Source organism: Balaenoptera physalus, assembly GCF_965194825.1.
Source record: "Balaenoptera physalus genome assembly, chromosome: 19".
Classification (NCBI taxonomy): domain Eukaryota; kingdom Metazoa; phylum Chordata; class Mammalia; order Artiodactyla; family Balaenopteridae; genus Balaenoptera; species Balaenoptera physalus.
In genome coordinates, this window is record NC_138900.1 from 67,917,594 (window position 1) to 67,937,866 (window position 20,273).

At 48.5% G+C, this 20,273-nt stretch overlaps 1 protein-coding gene and 1 long non-coding RNA gene across 15 annotated transcripts in view; both read right to left on the minus strand.

The window, feature by feature from the left end:
• The window catches only part of ANKRD11 (ankyrin repeat domain containing 11), a 166,495-nt gene that overhangs the window by 124,535 nt on the left and 21,687 nt on the right, over nucleotides 1-20,273 (minus strand). The gene's annotated exons all lie outside the window — the stretch shown is intronic.
• LOC309648484 lies at nucleotides 1,777-18,949 on the minus strand. Its single transcript, XR_014256689.1, has 2 exons — nucleotides 5,530-18,949; nucleotides 1,777-5,206 (listed from the first exon to the last, which is right to left on the minus strand). It is a non-coding gene; the product is annotated as an uncharacterized lncRNA (long non-coding RNA).

The window sequence follows — 20,273 nt, forward strand, 5'->3', positions numbered from 1 at the left end:
CGGGGCAACTCCCACAGCGACGACCCTGCCCCAGGAAGAGGGGCTGCAGGCCCAAACCCACACGTGACGGCACAGCAGGGCTTGTTCTCCCAGTTAAATGTGACTAAGCACTATTCAAAATTAACAAGTTTTGGGGACTTCCCTGGCGGTCCAGTGATTAAGATTCTGCGCTTCCACTGCACGGAGTGCGGGTTCGATCCCTGGTCAGGATATTAAGACCCCATATGCCACATGGTGCAGCCAAATTAATTAATTAATTAATTAATAATACAATTAACAAGTTTTAAGTTCCAAACCCATTCATTTTCACATTTACTGCTGATGAGTGCTTATGATCCTACAAAACCCAAATCCTTTCTCTTGATTATCATTTACAAATTCTCTTTCTAAAACTTACTATACATGCCCTCTTAAATTCCTCATTTCTCTGAATCGTCAGGACCATCTAAATTCATGCTTTATCTTCCCAGATAGCCTCACATTTTACGCAATTTCATATATCCCCCAGAAACTAAGTATGCTCTCCATCAGCCACCAACATGTCACATGACTGGAAAAAGGTCCAAGCTCGGCTTCTGCAGGAAGTCCCGCTGGCCCATCCCATCTTGGGCGTGTGACCGCGATCAGGGGGAGCCAGGGCCTGGCTCTGTAAAGGGTTTTCCTGGAACACGGCCACACTCATTCCCTCCCCCGTTACCCATGGCTCTTCTCGTGGTTCAACAGCAAAGCTGGGTACCTTTGACAGACACCTGTGGCCCACAGAGTCCAAAACACTGAGCATCTGGCCCTCTATGTCAGATCCCAAGGTCTTACTCAACCAAAGATAAAGTGTGTCTTCATACAGACAACTGAGGAAGGTGCTACTGCTGCTTTTAAGGGTGTTTAAGGGTTTTCATTTTTAAAGTTAATTATCTGTAAAGACAAATCTATACAGATGGGAAGCAGACTAGCAACTGCCTGGGGGTGGGGGCAGAAACAGGAACTAACTGGAAACAGGTAAGAGGGATCTTACTCAGTAAACTCAGGAAAAATCACTAAATTATACACTTAATATGAGTCAATTTATGCTATGAAAATTACAACTCAATAAATTAAAGGAAAATTTTAAGTTAGTTATCTGTATAACCATGCTTTTGTCATCTAAGACTGAAGCTCAGGGTGCAATTCACAGTAATTCTCTACAGATTCCTCCCAAACATGTGTCCTAAACCGTAACCCTGTGACAGCACGCAGCTCACTGTGGCTGGAGGGACAGGAGCGCACGCGCGCCCTCCTCCCGGCCAGGCAGCCTGCGCATGGCCCACGCCGGTGTCCAGTGCCGCCGTGAACCCCCAGTTCTCCACCCTCCACCCACCCGAGTGCTCGAGGGCTAGGGTATCCATGTTCTGGACCCAGCTTAACCAAATAACGCCTCGCTCTTAGTAACCACAGAGGTGAACACAGCCGTTTAGCTGTCACAAGTCAAGAATACTTCGTCAGGAGAAACACATCTTCAGCACATTTTAAATATTCTCTACTATGTTAGTAGTTAAAAAAATCATCCTTTGTCATCAAATTTTGTTTTACTTTGCTGACATCAATGTTTCAAATCTAGGAAATAAGATGATTATCATTAAAGGTAAATACTACACTTTTTTTTTTTTTCTTTTTGGTCACGTTGCGTGGCACGTGGGATATGGGATCTTAGTTCCCCAACCAGGGATTGAACCCACGCCCCTTGCGGTGGAAGTGCGGAGTCTTAATCACTGGACGGTCAGGGAAGTCCCAATACTCCACTTTTTTTTTTCCATTTTTTTTTTAAGTCTTTATTGAATTTGTTACAATATTGCTTCTGTTTTATGTTTTCGTTTTTTGGCCGCAAGGCATGTGTGATCTTAGCTCCCCGACCAGGGATTGAACCCACGCCCTCTGCATTGGAAGGCAAAGTCTTAACCACTGGACCACCAGGGAAGTCCCCCAATACTCCACTTTTATATCAAAAAAATTCTAACTTAAAACTGAAGCAGGCCCACACCTCTACGGTCAATTAACCTATGACAAAGGAGGCAAGAAAATACAAGGGAGAAAAGAGAGTCTCTTCAGCAAGTGGTGCTGGGAAAGGTAGACAACCACATGTAAATCAATGAAGTTAGAACACCCCCTCACGCCATGCACAAAAATAAACTCAAATGGCTTAAAGACTTAAACATAAGACATGACACCATAAAACTCCTGGAAAAAAACACAGGTCAAACATTCTCTGACACAAATGGTACCAATGTTGGGACTTCCCTGGTGGTCCAGTGGCTAAGGCTCCGTGCTCCCAATGCAGGGGGCCAGGGTTCAATCCCTGGTCAGGGAACTAGATCCCACATGCGTGCCACAACTAAGAGTTCGCATGCCATGACTGAAGATCCCGAGTGCTGCAACTAAGACCTGGCGCAGCCAAATAAACAAATAATTTTTTTTTTAATTTGTCCAAATGTTTTCTTAGATCAGTGTCCCAAGGCAAAAGAAATAAAAGCAAAAATAAACAAACTTGACCTAATCAAACTTATAAGCTTTTGCACAGCAAAGGAAACTGTAAATAAAAAGAAAAGACAACCTACAGAATGGAAGAAAATATTTGCAAAGGATGCAACCAACAAGGGCTTAATTTCCAAAAGATACAAGCAGCTCATACAACTCAATAACAAAAAAAAAAAACAATCAAAAAATGGGCAGAAACAACTACTGAAAGCCCGCCTGCCTAGAGCCCATGCTTCGTAACAAGTGAAGCCACCGCAATGAGAAGCCTGCATACCGCAACGAAGAGTAGCCCCCGCTCGCCGCAACTAGAGAAAACCCGCACACAGCAACAAAGACCCAACTCAGCCAAAAATAAATAAATAAATAAAAATTAAAAAAAAAAAAAGGGCAGAAGACCTAAATAGACATTTCTCCAAAGAAGACATACAGATGGCCTAGAGGCACATGAAAAGATGATCAACAATGCTAATTATGAGAGAAATGTAGAAAAACTACAATGAGGTATCACCTCACAAAGGTCAAAATGGCCATTATCAAAAAGTCTAAAAACAGCAAGTGCTGGAGAGGGTGTGGAGAAAAGGGAACCCTTCTACACTGTTGGTGGGAATGTAAATTGGTGTAGCCACTGTGGAGAACAGTATGGAGGTTCCTTAAAAAACTAAAAACAGAGTTACCATATGATCCAGCAATCCCACTCCTGGGCATATATCCGGAAAAAATGAAAATTCTAATTTGAAAAGATACATGCACCCCAATGTTCATAGCAGCACTATTTATAATACCCAAGACATGGAAGCAACCTAAGTGTCCATCAACAGAGGAATGGATAAAGAAGATGTGGTATTTATACACACGATGGAATATTACTCAGCCATAAAAAAGAATGAAATAATGCCATTTGCAGCAACATGGATGGACCTAGAGATTATCATACTAAGTGAGGTCAGAGAAAGACAAATACCATGTGATATCACTTATATGTGCAATCTAAAAATTAATAAAGGGACTTCCCTGGCAGACCAGTGGTTAAAGACTCCGAGCTTCCACTGCAGGGGGCATGGGTTTGATCCCTGGTCAGGGAACTAAGATCCCGCATGCTGTGCAGCATGGCCAAAATTAATAGACTGATTAATTAATTAATACAACTGAATTTGTTTACAAAACAAAAACAGACTCACAGACAGCAAATTTATTATTACCAAAAGAAAAGTGGGGGAGGGATAAATTAGTAGTTTGGTATTAACAGATACACGCTATATATAAAATAGATAATCAACAAGAACCTACTGCATAGCACAGGGCACTATATTCAGTATCTTGTAACAACCTATAATGAAAAAATTCTGATATATATATATACATATCTGCATCACTTTGCTGCACACCTGAAACTCACACACTATTGTAAATCAACTACAGTTCAAATAAACAAACAAACTGAGGCAGGAATCCCTCAAACAGCACCTATATCCCTGTTAACATTTCTAAGAAGAATTTATAGCTGAGTTAAAGTCCTAATCAGCCCAATAAAAGTTCTCTCCCTCTACAGAAAGACCCTTCTACAAGCCAAGCTGCCTTCCCCTGAGCAGGAACCGGCTGCTGAGGACCCCCCTGGGCCAGTGTCCCCAGCAGCTCAGGGCAGCAGCACCGGCTACGTCCACAAGCACAGCCAACCCAGGAGCCAAAAGAGATGTCATGTTACTTCAGTAAGAGCACAAGTCGTCCTTTCGCCAGCAAGAGTGTAAGTGGGAAAGCACGAGACCACAGTGTAGTGAGAAGACGTTCACTCGGCGCTCTACTACCTGCTGGAGATACAGCTGCCAACACAACATACGGTATTTACCTGTCCAAAACAGTGCGAGGAGGGGGGTGGATTATTACAGAACGTGGTCAGAGGTGGGGCTCTGGAGCCAGGCTGCCCAGGGCCCAATGCCGGCCTTGCTACTCATGACCTGTGTAACCCCAGGCATGTGGCCCAGCCTCTCTGTGCCTCGGTTTACTCACCTCGACAACAGAGAGATGAGTAGGTCTACCTATGCCTCAGGAGTTACCAGGATTAAATGAGTTGATCTTGTGAAGCACACAGAACAGCACCCGGCAAGGAACGCATGTTTCATAACTGTTCCTTCAATAACGAAGAGAAATGATGTGCTCACTAAATGCACAAGGTACATCGCTTCACAAAGGCCTGGACGCAAGCTGCCACGCGGACACACAGAGAGCTGCTCTCAGGCACCCACGTCCAGGGGCCAGAGGTCAGGACGTAGCGCAGCGCCACCGTGGGCAGACGGAGCAGGCGGCACCGCGGCCCCGGCCACGGTGTGGGGAGCGGGCCTGCACCTGGCCCGGCACTGGCAGCACCTGAGAACCGCACTCCACCCAGACCAGAGCCCGATCCTTCCATGAGCACTCTTCACAAACCATAAACCGACCTGCTTAAACCAGCCTCTACAGAAAAACGCTCCAGGCAAGACTCCTCAGCAGTGACCAGGACCACAGGGTCCTCAAATCGGCTCCACGTGAGCCACACAGCTATGTGTGTCTCCTCAACAAGAAAAAGTCGCAAAGTACTAACACAGGCGCGTCTCAGAACACAGGCCAGGTGAAGACGTCACCACAAAGGCAGAACAGGGAACCCCACAAGTCCCTCCCTCAAAAGAAAGCAATGGACAAGCTGGCAAAAACCATCAGAATCGGGCTTCCCTGGTGGCGCAGTGGTTGAGAATCTGCCTGCCGATGCAGGGAACACGGGTTCGAACCCTGGTCTGGGAGGATCCCGCATGCCGCGGAGCAACTGGGCCCGTGAGCCACAATTACTGAGCCTGCGCGTCTGGAGCCTGTGCTCCGCAACAGGAGAGGCCGCGATGGTGAGAGGCCCGCGCACCGCGATGAAGAGTGGCCCCACTTGCCACAACTAGAGAAAGCCCTCGCACAGAGGCGAAGACCCAGCACAGCCATAGATAAATAAATAAAAACCCAAAGTTTAAAAAAAAAAAAAAAAAAAAAACCATCAGAATCAACTTCTTCAGAACTATGTAACCATGGGATCCAATCAAAAGCTTCCACCTACGGGGACAAATACTGAGAAAGCTCCTGAATTTCTGTGGCAGAGCACTGACAGTGGTGGGACTGACCCACTCACCACACTCTTCGTGCAGGCGGCTGATGCCAGACAGGGCACCGCACACCCGATCCCCAAAGGACTGTGGTTGTGCTTCTGACCTGTATGGAATGTAAAGCGGTGCAACTGTTGTGCAAAAGAGTTTGGTGATTCCTCAAAAAGTTAATAACAGATCTAGAAAAAATTTAAAAAATTTTTTTTAAATCACTAGGGACTTCCCTGGTGGTCCAGTGGTTAAGACTCCACGTTTCCACTGCAGGGGCTGCGCGTTCAATCCCTGGTCGGGAAGCTAAGATCCCGTATGCCACTCAGCACAGCCAATAAATAAATAAATAAAAATTAAATTAAAAAAATTAATCACAGGGCTTCCCTGGTGGCACAGTGGCTAAGAATCCGCCTGCCAATACAGGGGACATGGGTTCAAGCCCTGGCCGGGGAAGATCCCACATGCCGCGGAGCAACTAAGCCCGTGCGCCACAACTACTGAGCCTGTGCTCTAGAGCCCGCGAGCCACAACTACTGAGCCTGTGTGCCACAACTACTGAAGCCCGCGCGCCTAGAGCCCGTGCTCTGCAACAAGAGAAGCCACGACAATGAGAAGTCCGCGTACCGCAACGAAGAGTAGCCCCGGCTCACCGCAACTATAGAACGCCCAAGCGCAGCAACGAAGACCCAACACAGCCAAAAACAAAAACAAATAAATAAATTAATTAATTAAAAAAAAAAAATTAATCACAGAACTGTCACATCACCCGGCAATTCCACTCCCAGGCACACACCTACAAAGTGTTCAAACAAAACCTTATACACATTTGCTCACAGCAGCACTATTCATTATACATAGCCAGAAGGTGGAAATAGCCCACATGTCCATCAACAGATGAATGTAAACAAAATGTGTGTATCAGTACAATGAAATACTTTCCAAACATAAAAAAGAATGGAGTTCCACTACCTGCTACAACAAGGATGAGTCCTGAAAACATGCAGATGCAAAAGACCAACCTTGTAAGATTCCCTTGACATGAAATGTCTAGAACAGGCAAATCCACAGAGAACCAAAGGACATTAGTGGCTGTGAGGGGCTGGGGGAGGGGAGCATGAAGAGTGACTGTTTATGGGAAACTCTAAAACAGGCAAAACTCATCTATGCCAAAAGCGGAATAGGTGGTGGCTCGGGCTGGGCCTGGGGCATTAAGTGTGACAAGGAACTTTTGGGGGTGACAGACATGTTCTGTCACATGTTCTGTTCATCAATTTTGACTGTTGGCCACATGGGGTAATACAACTGTCAAAATGCACCTAGCCGGGCTTTCCTGGTGGCACAGTGGTTAAGAATCCGCCTGCCAACGCAGTGGACACAGGTTCGAGCCCTGGTTCCGGACGATCCCACATGCCACGGAGCAACTAAGGCCGTGCGTCACAACTACTGAGCCTGCGCTCTAGAGCCCGTGAGCCACAACTACTGAGCCCGTGTGCCACAACTAATGAAGCCCACGCGCCTAGAGCCCGTGCTCCGCAACAAGAGAAGCCACCACAATGAGAAGCCCGCACATCGCAATGAAGAGTAGCCCCCGCTCGCAGCAACCAGAGAAAGCCCGCGCACAGCAATGAAGACCCAACGCAGCCAAAAATAAATAAATAAATAAACTAATTTTATAAAAAAAAAAAAATACACCTAGCTATAGATTTTAGAACGAGCACTGTTACTGTCGAGACTATACCTGTAGAAATGTCACTAAAACCATCACAGGCACACTAGTGATTACCTTGAGAAACACAAACACGTGCCGATGGACATGAGAAATGACACACTCTGGTTAACATGGGATCAAGTGAAGGGCCAGATGCCCCACCTAAGAACGGCTGCTCCCACAGAATGCCCCCCGCCAAAGCCTTGGAGACTCTCCTCCTAGGAAGACAGCCCACCAGCACAGCTGCCGTCTGTCCTCAGAGGGACACCACTGCTGCAAGGCAACCAAGGGAAGACAGTGATGCTAAAAGAAAAGAGTTTTCTGAAACGTTGTTGTGTCTTGGGTTTTTTTTTGGCTCTGCTGGATCTTCGTTGCAGCGCGCAGGCTTCTCTAGTGGCGGCGCATGGGCTTAGTTGCAGCATGTGGGATCTTAGTTCCCTGACCAGGGATCAAACCCGGGACCCCTGCATTGGAAGTGCAGATTCTTAACCACTGGACCACCAGGGAAGTCCTGAAATGATGTATTTTTTAAAGTTTATTCAAAATAAATTCCAGTCAACTCTGTTCTTCAAAGTATATCCCCCGCTCCTGCATGAATTTAGCACTCATGTTATGTAATTCAGGTCTGCGGCAGGGCTTTCATTGATGTCACAATTCCCCTAGAAGACTCAACATCACTCTGCTGGGTTCAGACATCTTCCACTCATCTCCAAAGCTGCCGCCACAAAGAAGCCGCTGCATTCAACAACACTTCTTTCCACAAAATCCAGACTTGACTTACCTAAGGTAGCAAAACTTGATTAAAATTCCCACAAAGGGAAATAAACCTACAGTGTATCTTCTCCATCTTAAAAATATCTCAAACCCATCCAGTCCCTCGGCTGTACCACCAGCCCTTCGTGGTCCGGTTCCACCATTACTGCCTCTAGACACGGTCTCACCCACGTGCACCAGGCGGGAGCTCTGAGATCAGAACCAGGTCAGAGCAGAAAGGACTAGTCTTCTCCCTTGAGTCAACACCTGCAAGGCGGGTACAGCACTGGCGCTCCGCACAGTCGCAACTCTACGTGCAGTGTCACTTTACAGTAACAACACTTACTCTTCTGGATCAATCAGCAAACCTTAACTTTGTTAAACTTCGACACTGAGGTACACAGTCTTAATACTGTGACAGAACTAAAGAGGGCACGAAGCACACCTCCTGAAGACACAGGACAAGGGTTCCCTGAGCCAGGCCCTCGTGCTGCTGTCTGAGCTGCAACTGCTCGTGGGGAGCCCAATCTGACTCCAATAAACAACTGACAAACCATAGTTTTTCAAGTAAACAACTGTCGTCAGTATCTGTTGTCAAGTATAAAATCTAAGCTTTCAAGCAAAAAATATTAAAACTCTGGAAAATTTCTATCCCAGCTTCCACTCTGACCAAGATGGCATAAAAGGAACACATTCACCATCCCCTTAGCCCTGGACAAAAGTACGGTTTCCAGACTCTGGACACCAGGCGGTGAGGAGTGACCCCCCAAGAGATGAGAAGCGGGGAGAGGGAGAGGGCGCGGCACGGGCAGGGGAGCCTGAAGAGGACGGAGCCGGGTCCAGGTGGGCACGTGGGGGACCTATAGAGGGACAGAGCTCCAAGGAGCAGAAAAACCAGCTCTGGACTGAACGCTGCTCTGGTCCCACCTAGCAAAGCTGCAAGTAAAGAACTGAAAGAAGCAACTGCTTCAAAGGAGCTTAACTACCCCCAAGAACAAAGCTCAAGGATGTTTACAGTCACACAAAAATATCCAGCAACGACAAGATACCATTAACAATGCCTGGCACACAATCAAAAATGACCAACACGCAGAGGAGCAGGAGAGTGTGGGCAACAACAGGGGACAGCAGCCACACACAAGTGAGAGGACAGCCACGTCGGATGGACACGGACCTGGACGCTGAAGACCCATGTGCTGATCAGACAGATGAAGGTCTAAAACGACCCAAATCAAACTTCTTGACAAAATAAAACTACAATGTATGAGGCAAAATTTTCTGAGACAAGAATGTGTGTCACAGTAGACATCACAGAAGAAGAGCAGTGAGCTGAGAAACACAGTGACAGAAAGTGCCCAAAATGAGAGAGAGGGCCCGGGGCACCACCGTGCTGGGTGACATTTTAGGCAACCCCATAGAAATGAAAGTGGAGTCTCCAAAAGAGAAAGGGAGGGAAAGAAAATTATTTGAAAAAATAACGGCCAAGAATTGGTGGACACTATAAACCCACAGACCCATAAAGCTCAACAAACCCCAAGCACAAGAAACATGAATAGAACTGCTCTACGCTGCATCAGAAACCAAGAGACGTGAGCTCTCAACAGCTTCAGAGGAAACAGCCACATTCCACACAGAGGACGGAGCACCAGAGGGACAGCAGATTTCTGGCTGTAAAGAGTACATGCAAGTCAGAATCAGTGACGTGACAGGACTAAAGCACTCGGAACACAAGGCCAGCCTCCAAAACACCTCTCAAAACAATGGCAGAAGAAACACACAGTGAGGCAGACAGAAGCTGGAAGAGCTCGTGCCTGAGTCCACTGTGAGAATACCACACAGAGGAATGAAGAACACCAAAAAACAGAAACCATCCAGTTTCTCTGCAGTTTTACTCCTGAAACTTACAGACCTGAAAAAAAAGAAACCATCCAGTTTCTCTGCAGTTTTACTCCTGAAACTTACAGACCTGCGAACTATACCGTATGATTTAGGTTATCTAAAAAACTTTTCAAGTCTAGGTTTTAAAGTTTTTTCAACTTATTATTTAAATTTAGAAGAATATTAACAATTGAAGTAAAAATAACGTAGCACGTATTCTATAACATGTAGAAGATGTATCACAACAATAACACAGAGACCTAGAGGGGAAGAATGAAGTACAGCACACAAGAAAAGCAGAAGCACTGCTCACAACACCGACGGCCCACGGATGGACGACAGACACGCTCCACGCGGTCCATCCGCACAAGGGAACGGTATTCTACAGCCTGGACGAGCCTTAACGACAGTACACTCGGTGAGGCGAGCCAGACATAAAAGGACGATGCCGTCTGACCCCACTCACACAAGGTCCCTGGAGGAGTCACGCTCACAGACGCAGAGCAGCGTGGGGGCCGGGGCGGGGGGCAAGTTAACAGTGTCCTGGGGACAGAGCTTCAGTCAGGGAAGATGAAAAAGTTCTGGAAATGGAGGGTGGTGATGAGAGCTACACAACAATATAGTGACACAAAACTGTACACTTAAAAATGGCTAAGGGCTTCCCTGGTGGCGCAGTGGTTGGGAGTCTGCCTGCCAGGGCAGGGGACACGGGTTCGGGCCCTGGTCTGGGAAGATCCCACATGCCGCGGAGCCACTAGGCCCGTGAGCCACAACTACTGAGCCTGCGCGTCTGGAGCCTGTGCTCCGCAACAGGAGAGGCCGCGACAGAGAGAGGCCCGCGCACCGCGATGAAGAGTGGCCCCCGCTTGCCGCAACTGGAGAAAGCCCTCGCACAGAAACGAAGACCCAACACAGCCAAAAATAAATAAATAAATTAATTAATAATAAAAATAAAGGAATTCCTTTTAAAAAAAAAAGATTCCCATGGGTAAAGGAGACTGGAGTCTTTAAAAAAAAAGAAAAGAAAAAAGGCTAAAATGGGGCTTCCCTGGTGGCGCAGTGGTTAGGAATCCGCCTGCCAATGCAGGGGACACGGGTTCGAGACCTGGTCTGGAAGGAGCCCACAAGCCGCAGAGCAACTAAGCTTGCGAGCCACAACTGCTGAAGCCCGTGTGCCAGGAGCCCCTGCTCCACAACAAGAGAGGCCACCTCAATGCGAGGCCCAAGCACCGCAACGAGGAGTGGCCCCCACTCGCCACAACTAGGGAAAGGCCAAGTGCAGCAGTGGAGACCCAATGCAGCCAAAAATAAATTTTTTTTAAAAAAATGGCTAAAATGGGTTATGTTACGTGTACTGTACCACAATAAAAAGAAAACTCAAGTTGGCAATAATCCAACTTTAAGGCAGTTTTACTAAATAAAGAAAAATTCACAGAACCATGAACAGTACCATCCTAATTTAGTTGCCTAAATTCTCCAAACTTTTTCCCCTAATCTAGGAAAATAAGGACAAATGCCTCCTCTAACTAATTACCATGGTCATTTCTACCACACTATAAAGCTGTAAACACTAGGGCTCTCCTCGAGGCCATGGTCACTGACCAGCAGTGCAGCTCCTGGATGCCAGAGGACCAAGTCCCATCCTCTCCCCCACCGCCGTCCAGTCGTGAGGCGCCGCCCAGGATGTGCAAAGGCCCCTCAGCATCTCTGTAATCAGTGAGATACTCCGCTCATCACAGCTTCACTTCACAAGCAGCCTCGTTAGTACCAACTCAATCATCATAAATACTTCATCCCAATGTGTTACTCCACAGCAAAGTGTTCAGTTCACATTTAATTCAAAATTAATTCCTTAGGCTGGCATACATGCATGATGACTGTTATTAAGTTTAATATTCCCACAGCTTTCTACTTAAGGAAAAAATTCATTTCTTCTGTACAAGTCAAAACACACTTGGGGAAAGTGCTTCCTGTTCAGAGCGCAACTGTGTTTACAAAAAGATCAATACTAGTAGATCACGATGGTGGAATGTATCCCCTTAGCCTAAAATTTCTTAAAAGTGACAAACATCTTTGAAAAAATAAATCTAAAACAGCACTGAAAAACAATGATGTATCAGTAGCTGACCAGATCAGATGGACAAATAACCCACATCTAGGGAAACCACAAATCAAACTATATAGAAAGACCAAAGTCAAGACACTGCTGCAGTTAAAAGAAGGCTGCAAGGACAAAAATCAGTGAATTTCTGCACTTCCAAATTCAGCTGGTATGACAGGGCTCAGCACACTGAGGACAGAAGGCCAAATCTGTCCCACTGCTGTTTTTGACACAGTCCACAATCTAAGAATGTTTTTATATTTGTATCTGATTGAAAAAGAAAAGAATATTTTGTGACAACAGAAAATTACATGAAATTCAAATTTCAGTGTCAATAAATAAAGTCTTCCTGGACCACAGCCAGGCTCCTTTGTTACGTATGGTCTATGGTTCCTTCATGGCAGAGCTGAGCAGGGGTAATGGAGACCATGCAGCCTCAAAGTCTGCAAGTTACTATCAGGCCCCTTAAAGAAAACCTTTGAGAAATGAATGAAAAAAGACAAGTATGCATATTCAAAGAGCTACTAAATACTGACCAAGATGAAAAACTCCAATCCAAACCCTAACAAATTAAATGAAATTTCAGACTCCCACAAAAAGGCAGAAAACCCTACAAATTACCATAAAATCCTAAAAGATTACCTGCAAAGGATCATGAATCAGATTGGTGTCAGATGCCACATGGCACAGAACAGGGGTCTGGAAAGCTCTGACGTTCAGGGCGCCGGTGCTCAGCCACTCGGACCGCACAGCCGCGTGCTGGCCCGGAGAACAGCTGCCCCAGCAGGCGGGCAGGCGGGCAGCCCTGCTCCTGCTCCACGCTCCTCCAGTATGCCCGTATCCAGCAACAACCACATGGTTCCTGGTGACAGCTCCAGGCACCAACCACACTCTCAGAAATGTCAGGATGCCGACGACAGGAACCAGGACCAGGAGAGTGAGCCGGTACCTGAGCCTGGCAAGATGCCAGCAGAGCCTCCCGCTGGCCGTGGGGCAGCCACATCATGTCACTACACAAAGGACACCCTCACGCTCTTTCTGTAACAAGCCCAACTTTGCTGACAGTTCAATTGTCTGAAGAAGAAATGATTCTCTGATTTATCTAAAACCTGAAAGCCTTACTCCTTAACCTCTTCACTAAGCCTCGGTTTGGTCATCAGTCAAGCAGAAATCATCCTGCCAACCACACAAGATCATCGGGGGATACAGAGTACTTGGATGATGCCTGGCACACAAACAACTAAGCACCTGACAATGCTAGCATTATGTGCTGGCTAAAAGCTAAGTAAATTTTGGAAGAAAATCACACTGACATCAAAGGGAAAAAAACAAAGCTTAACTGCTCCCTAAGCTTAAGAGAGCCAGACCAAGGCCCTCAATGAACATTCTGACCTCGATAAATTCAGCATCAAAGCAGCTATCAGATTAGAAGTAACAGTGAGCCTTGCACAGGGCCATGAACAGCGCCTGTCCCCACCAGCCCACCTGCACACACACACGTGTGCAGACATACACATATCCACACATGGATACACACGTGGATACATAATGCAGGATATTACTGTATGTTTATAAAAGTCACACACAACAACTGAGTTACTTACTACCCATGTTTTTTTGGCCATGCCGTGCGGCCTGTGGGATCTTAATTCCCCAACCAGGGACTGAACCCGGGCTCCGGCAGTGAGAGCGCCGAGTCCTAACCGCTGGACCGCCAGGGAAGTCCCGCCAACCCATGTTCTTTAACACCCCTGACTCTGTAGTCAGGAAACCTGGCAAGAAGGAACCGTTAGTGTAGTGTTAACCTGAAAAGGAAAACCAAAGCAGAGAACTAGACAGATGTTAGGAAAACTACAGCAAAAATGAGAGGATCTGGGTGTGGGCCGTCGAGACGACTGTGCCCCACAGCGGACTGTGCACAATGCACCTTCCCTGCCTCGCCATCCACACCTGCAGGGTGACTCCCAGCCCCTCCCATCAAGAGGCGGCGTGGCCACAGCTATTTCACACCCCTTAAACCTGGGCTGGCCTCACAACGAGCTGGGCCCAGCAGGACGGGGCAGAAGTGACATCGTGCAGCTCTGGGCCTCGGGGGTCACACCGTGCCTGCCCTCTGGTCCACTGTCCTGGGCAGGGTGATGAGAGGCGCAGCCCGGTCACCGGTCAGCCAGCCACCAAGATGGCCTAGCAGCACACGGAACCAAGGCTTTAACCCTAGAATACAAGACTGGTTTCATGCTCAAGAAACAGTCCATGTAATCCACAGAATTTACAAACTAAAGCAGCAAAATCTTAGGACCAACTCGGCTGGTGCAAAAAGTTTTTGCTAAAATCCACCATTCATTCTTGATAAAAACTCAGCAAATGTGGAATAAAAGGGAACTTCCTCAACCTATGAAAACCGTACAGCTAGTATCCCAGTTAATGGTGAAAACTGACAGCTTCCCCACAGTCAGAAACAAGCCTCAGACGGGAAGCTACTCTCCCCACTTCTTTTCATCACCACACTGGAGGATCTGTTCAGGGCAGTCAGACCAAGAGAAAAGAAAGAAAAGGTATCAGAGTAGAGAGGAAGGAGTAAAGCTGACTTCACATGTGGACAGCACCATCATCTACGTACACAGACAAGCCAAACAAACCTAGCAAAGAAACACCAGAACTAACAAGTAAGGTTTAGCATGGCTGTAAGATACAAGGTTAATAAAAAATTTTTTGACATCTCTACTAATACAAAATGTAGAAATTTTGGGAATTCCCTGGTGGTCCAGTGGTTAGGACTCCATGCTTTCACTGCCAAGGGCCCAGGTTCGATCTCTGGTCGGGGAACTAAGATCCTACAAACCGTGTGGAGCAGCCAATTTAAAAAAAAAAAAAAAAAAAAAGAAAGAAATTTGTTAAAAACAACATTTATGGACTTCCCTGGTGGCGCAGTGGTTGAGAATCCACCTGCCAATGCAGGGGGCATGGGTTCGAGCCCTGCTCCGGGAAGATCCCACATGCCATGCAGCAACGAAGCCCGTGCGCCACAACTACTGAGCCTGCGCTCTAGAGCCCGCGAGCCACAACTACTGAGCCCGCGTGCCACAACTACTAAAGCCCACGTGCCTAGAGCCCGTGCTCTGCAACAAGAGAAGCCACCGCAATGAGAAGCCCACACACCACAATGAAGAGTAGCCCCCGCTCGCCGCAACTAGAGAAAGCCCGTGCGCAGCAACGAAGACCCAACGCAATCAAAAATAAATAAATTTATATACATATAAAAAAAAAAGTCCTACAACACACAAGACAGCCCCGGCAGCAAAAAAAAAAAAAAATCATTTACAGCAGCATCAAAATATGAACAACTGTAGGGGAAAATCTGACAAAAGATGTACAATATTCTAACCCTGATGAGTGAAGCCCCGCTGAGGGAGACAGCAGGACAGAGCCAGCAGAGAGAGACCAGTGTCCAAGGCCGGGAGACTCCGGTCTGCTCAGCCCGAGAGCCAATGCGACCCCAACCAAAACCCCAGCAGGCGGGCTTCCTTGGTGGCGCAGTGGTTTCGAATGCGCCTGCCAATGCAGGGGACACGGGTTCGAGCCCTGGTCCAAGAAGATCCCACATGCCGCGGAGCAACTAAGCCCACGCGCCACAACTACTGAGCCCGCGTGCCGCAACTACTGAGCCCGCGTGCCACAACTACTGAGCCCGCGTGCCACAACTACTGAGCCCGCGTGCCACAACTACTGAAGCCCACGCACCTAGAGCCCATGCTCCCCAACAAGAGAAGCCACCACAATGAGAAGCCCTCGCGTTGCAACTAGAGGAAGCCCGCGCACAGCTACGAAGACCCAATGCAGCCAAAAATAAGTAAATAAAATGAATTTTAAAAGAAAAAGAAAAAAAAAAAACCAGCAGGCTTCTCTGTGCAGTGTGACATAAGACAGAAAATAACCAAAACAAGTCTGAAAAAAGAAAAACGAGTCTGCAGTACTGACACCCCAGGACGGCAGGCCTCACTGTACACCTACAGGAACCGTGACGGGTGCTGTGGAGCAGGGACAGACGAAGAGATCAATGTGACAGAACAGAGTCCAAAAACAGACCCACCCACACACAGACAACCGATTCTCTACAAAGATACCGAGTCAGTGAAGAAAAAAGAGTACATTTATATTAAATTCTAGAATATGCAAAGTACTCTACAGAAAATCAGGAGCAAGGGAGGGCTGCGGCGGGGGGAATTATGAAGGGATCCTAAACTTTGGCAGGGTGATAGATACATCCGTTATCTTGAGTGTGCCAAAATTTATCAAATTGTACACTTTAATAAGTACAGTTTATTGTACGTCAGTAACACCAGACTAAAGCTGGAGAAAAAAAAAAAAAAATAGCAGTTACCAGGCATCAAATGTCACCCTTGGCCAAGCAAAATGGGGGGAAAATAAGTAAAATTATTGTTTAGGGCTTATGTGCTAGTCACTGTGCTGGCTGCTTTAACAGTCATCAGCTCACTGAATCAGAGAAAAAAAAAAAAAAGCCCTGAGAGGCAGATGTAGTCTCAATTCTCATAAGAACAACAAGAGAGATGCAGTGACTTGCTCTCAGTCCTGGCTCTGACCCTGCCTCCAACTCCTGCAGAACGCCGAGATGCCACACGGCGTGCACGCGGCACAGGGCAAACACGCGCCGCGATTCCAGCCACAGCTGGCGCATGGCAGTCTTAGGACAGGGCACCGAGTGGCCAGGCTGTGGACAGGCAGCCATGGGCTTTGTGTGTCCAGACTAAACGTAGGTAAGGGAAACTGGTTAATCTACGAGATGTAACAGCAAAGGCAGAATATCAGCCTCTAAGGACCAATCGTCTCTCCTCTACATCCTAAATTTAAAAGCACTACTGAACTCCAAACCAGAGACTCTATGGAAATTCTAACAATTTCCATGTCATAGCCTTCGAGCAGCTGAACACAAAACTTAAAGGACTGGTAACCTGAGTCCCTGAGTATCCATATTTCATACCCTCAGAAACACAAATCTGAGAGAGGTGATTACAGCAAGTCAAGGAAAGCTCACAAGACAGCAAAAACGCACCAAACTGGCCCAGAGGCCTGAAGGAGCCCTGCAGGAAGGGACTCTCTGCCAGAGGCTGCTCTGAGCAAAGCGTGCAGTCACGATGAAGCCACCGGGGAGGTGTTAGAGGTACAACTCACCATCCAAGTCACACACTCAACTCCCACGCAGCACCGCACAGAAGAGGGAAAAAGGAGACACTCCTCTTACCGTGTATTTTAAGGACTTGGCACCCTAGCTGCCGGTCTCTGTCCACCAGGCGCGGGGCAGCTGGCAGTGTACACAGGTCCCTGCCAAGCGCTAGGACACTCACTTTATCTTGATTTTTATAATAATTTTTCTTAACTAATTTATTTTATTTTTTTATTTTTTGCTGCATTGAGTTTTCGTTGCTGCACGCGAGCTTTCTCTAGTTGCGGGGAGCGGGGTCTACTCTTCGTTGCAGTGTGTGGGTTTCTCATTGCGGTGGCTTCTCTTGTTGCGGAGCACGGGTTCTAGGCATATGGGCTTCAGTAGTTGTGGCTCGCGGGCTCTAGAGCACAGGCTCAGCAGTTGGGGCACACGGGCTTAGCTGCTCTGCGGCATGTGGGATCTTCCCAGACCAGGGCTCGAATCCGTGTCCCCTGCATTGGCAGGTGGATTCTTAACCACTGCGCCACCAGAGAAGCCTTATCTTGATTTTTTAAACTCTCTGCCAAAAAGTAGCTGAGTGGTAAACTGAAAATCATTAGCACTGTTTCCCACTTACCAGGCGTACGTCATCACTCACAGAAAGACAAATCTCTGTAAAACAAGAGGCCGGAGGACCCAGGCTGAGGCCTCCTCCAGCTGTGCCATCTGCCCAAGCAGGAGTGAGCACGGGGATGGGGACAGAGATGGAAAAAGGCACCTGGTGCAGATCCAACGGCAGGTTTCCCACCTTCTTTCTGAGGCTGAAGCTGCCACGTGAACACACCCAGGGCACAGAAGCGACAGCTCAGCAGGAAGCCAGAAGGCCATGAGCTCCCTTCTCCACGTGCCAAGTCTGAGCACAACACACATTCTTATTTTTGCACAAAAGCGGGAAGAGGGTAGCAACATCTCTAAGTTGGGCGCAATATTTAGAAGATGCAGACGATAACTAAAAGAAGAAATCATTTTGGACTCACACAGCAAACCCAGCAGTGAAGCAAGGAGCCTAACTGACACACGAAGCGAGTGAGAGGCAAGGCGGGTCCAGACAGCCAGAGCCGACAGGCACAGCAGCTGGCACGGCCAGGAGCTGCAGGAACCCACCGTGCTCGCCAAGACAGCTTCCTCGGGTGGGAAGACAGCTAAGTAAAGGACAATTACAACATAGAACGATAAACTATGACCAGAGAGGGGAGCAGAGATGTCCCCCTGGAGACGGAGGATGAGAATCTAGCCAACAGGGGCTTGGGCACACCCGACAAAGGAGCAGCCGTGAGGTGGAGAAGGCTGCCTGGGGAGCTGAGGCCTGAGGGTGAGCGGGCAGCGCCAGGCACCAGGGAAAGTGGGGAGAAGGGACTCCTGGGCAGGAAGCACCCCATTTAAGACATGGAAGAGGGCAGTTTCCTTAAGGAAGGGAGTAAGAGAGTCAAATCTTCGTTTTAGAAAATCACTGTGGAAATTGTGTGGAAGTGCCAGCGACTCGTGACAAAAGGGAAAGAAGGACCAACAGTAACAGAGGGATGATGGGGACAGACCTAAGTGGACAGACGGGAAGGAAGGTGTTTACGAGGGAGAACAGAGAGAGGCCTCAGAGAACGCCCCACGCCAACCCCAGCTGGAGGAGCGGGAGGTCTGAGAGCCACGGCCGGGCAATCACCCTCCACTGACTCCGGAAAAGGACCAACCGCAGCCAGGAGAACAGAGGAGGGCTCAGTCCAGAGCCCCGCCCGGGGTTCCCTGACACACCCCATCACCCACCCGGCTCGAGCCGCCCAATCCCACGTGTGCGAGCAGGCCCAAGAGGGCGGTGAGAACAGGCACCAAGGCCACAGTCAGATGCAGGGAACCAGATTTCTCGAAGGCCCCCATCGCAGGGGCCACCAGGGGCAGACAGCCCAGCACAGGGCCGGACCTGGTGTGGACTCCTTCTGGGGCAAGGCGGCTGGCCTGAGGCTCGAGCTACGGGCTCGGGACGGGGGTCCAGGGCCAGGAGCCTGCAGGGAGAGGCGGCACAGAAACAGGGACTTCTCAGACACAGGGAGGGGACCGCTCCCCACGCTGCCCAGCCCGTTACCAGGCGAGGCCCAAGCAGAGGACCCCAGATGCCGTGCAGCAAGCAAGCCAGTATCTGCAGCTGCCACCTCCTCACACACACAAATGACCAGGCAGGTGCTGCCAGAAGCGGGCGGGCCTCTCGGACGCAAAGTTCAAGACCAGAATGTCAGAACCAAAAGTATTCTCGACAGCCTGTCATTCAAAGGGAGACCAAGGTCTTTACAAGTGACCTCGTGGCTTCCAATGGCGACCACACCGCAAGCTGTGTGTAACGGAACAGAACACTGCTCTCCAGGAGGAAGCAGGCCACCACCTCCAACCACAGAGTGACGCGTGACGGGCCGAAATACACACACCCGCAGTCCACAGAAACCCCAGTGAACCCAGCTTACGTCTCCAGTGTAGCCATGCTGGCGCTGTCAGGCGGTCTCCCCCACCGCCACCCCCAGCAGCGCGTGAGGCCATCCCTGCCCTCGCTTCCTGCCCGCTGCTGCAGTGGCACAAGGACCTCAGTGAGGGCTCAGCAGGGGAACCTGTACAATTCAGGACAGATGTGAACAGTTCTTGTTCAAGCAGTCACTTTCAACAGGCCCTCCTGAATGCTCCCTGGGAAGCAATCTTCCAGGCCAGGCCAAGAGGCTGGAGGAGTCTTGGGCAGCAGGTGGGGTCGCACAGATCGACTCAGGTAGGAAGGAAATCCATGGCCACTCAGCTGAAGAACAAAAGCCTCTGGCACTTAAGCTGGAGGGAAAGAAAGTCACGCCGTTCTAACCTCCAGAACCTGATGCTCTCGTGACCAAACAGGAGAAGAACAGCGGACAACCCAGGGCCCTCCCCGCGGAGCTGCGCCATGGCTGCGGAGAGCCTGTAATGAAGGCCTAGCAACTCAGCACTCGACGAGTACTCTCTACCAAGCTGGAATGTTTCCATAGCAACCAGAAA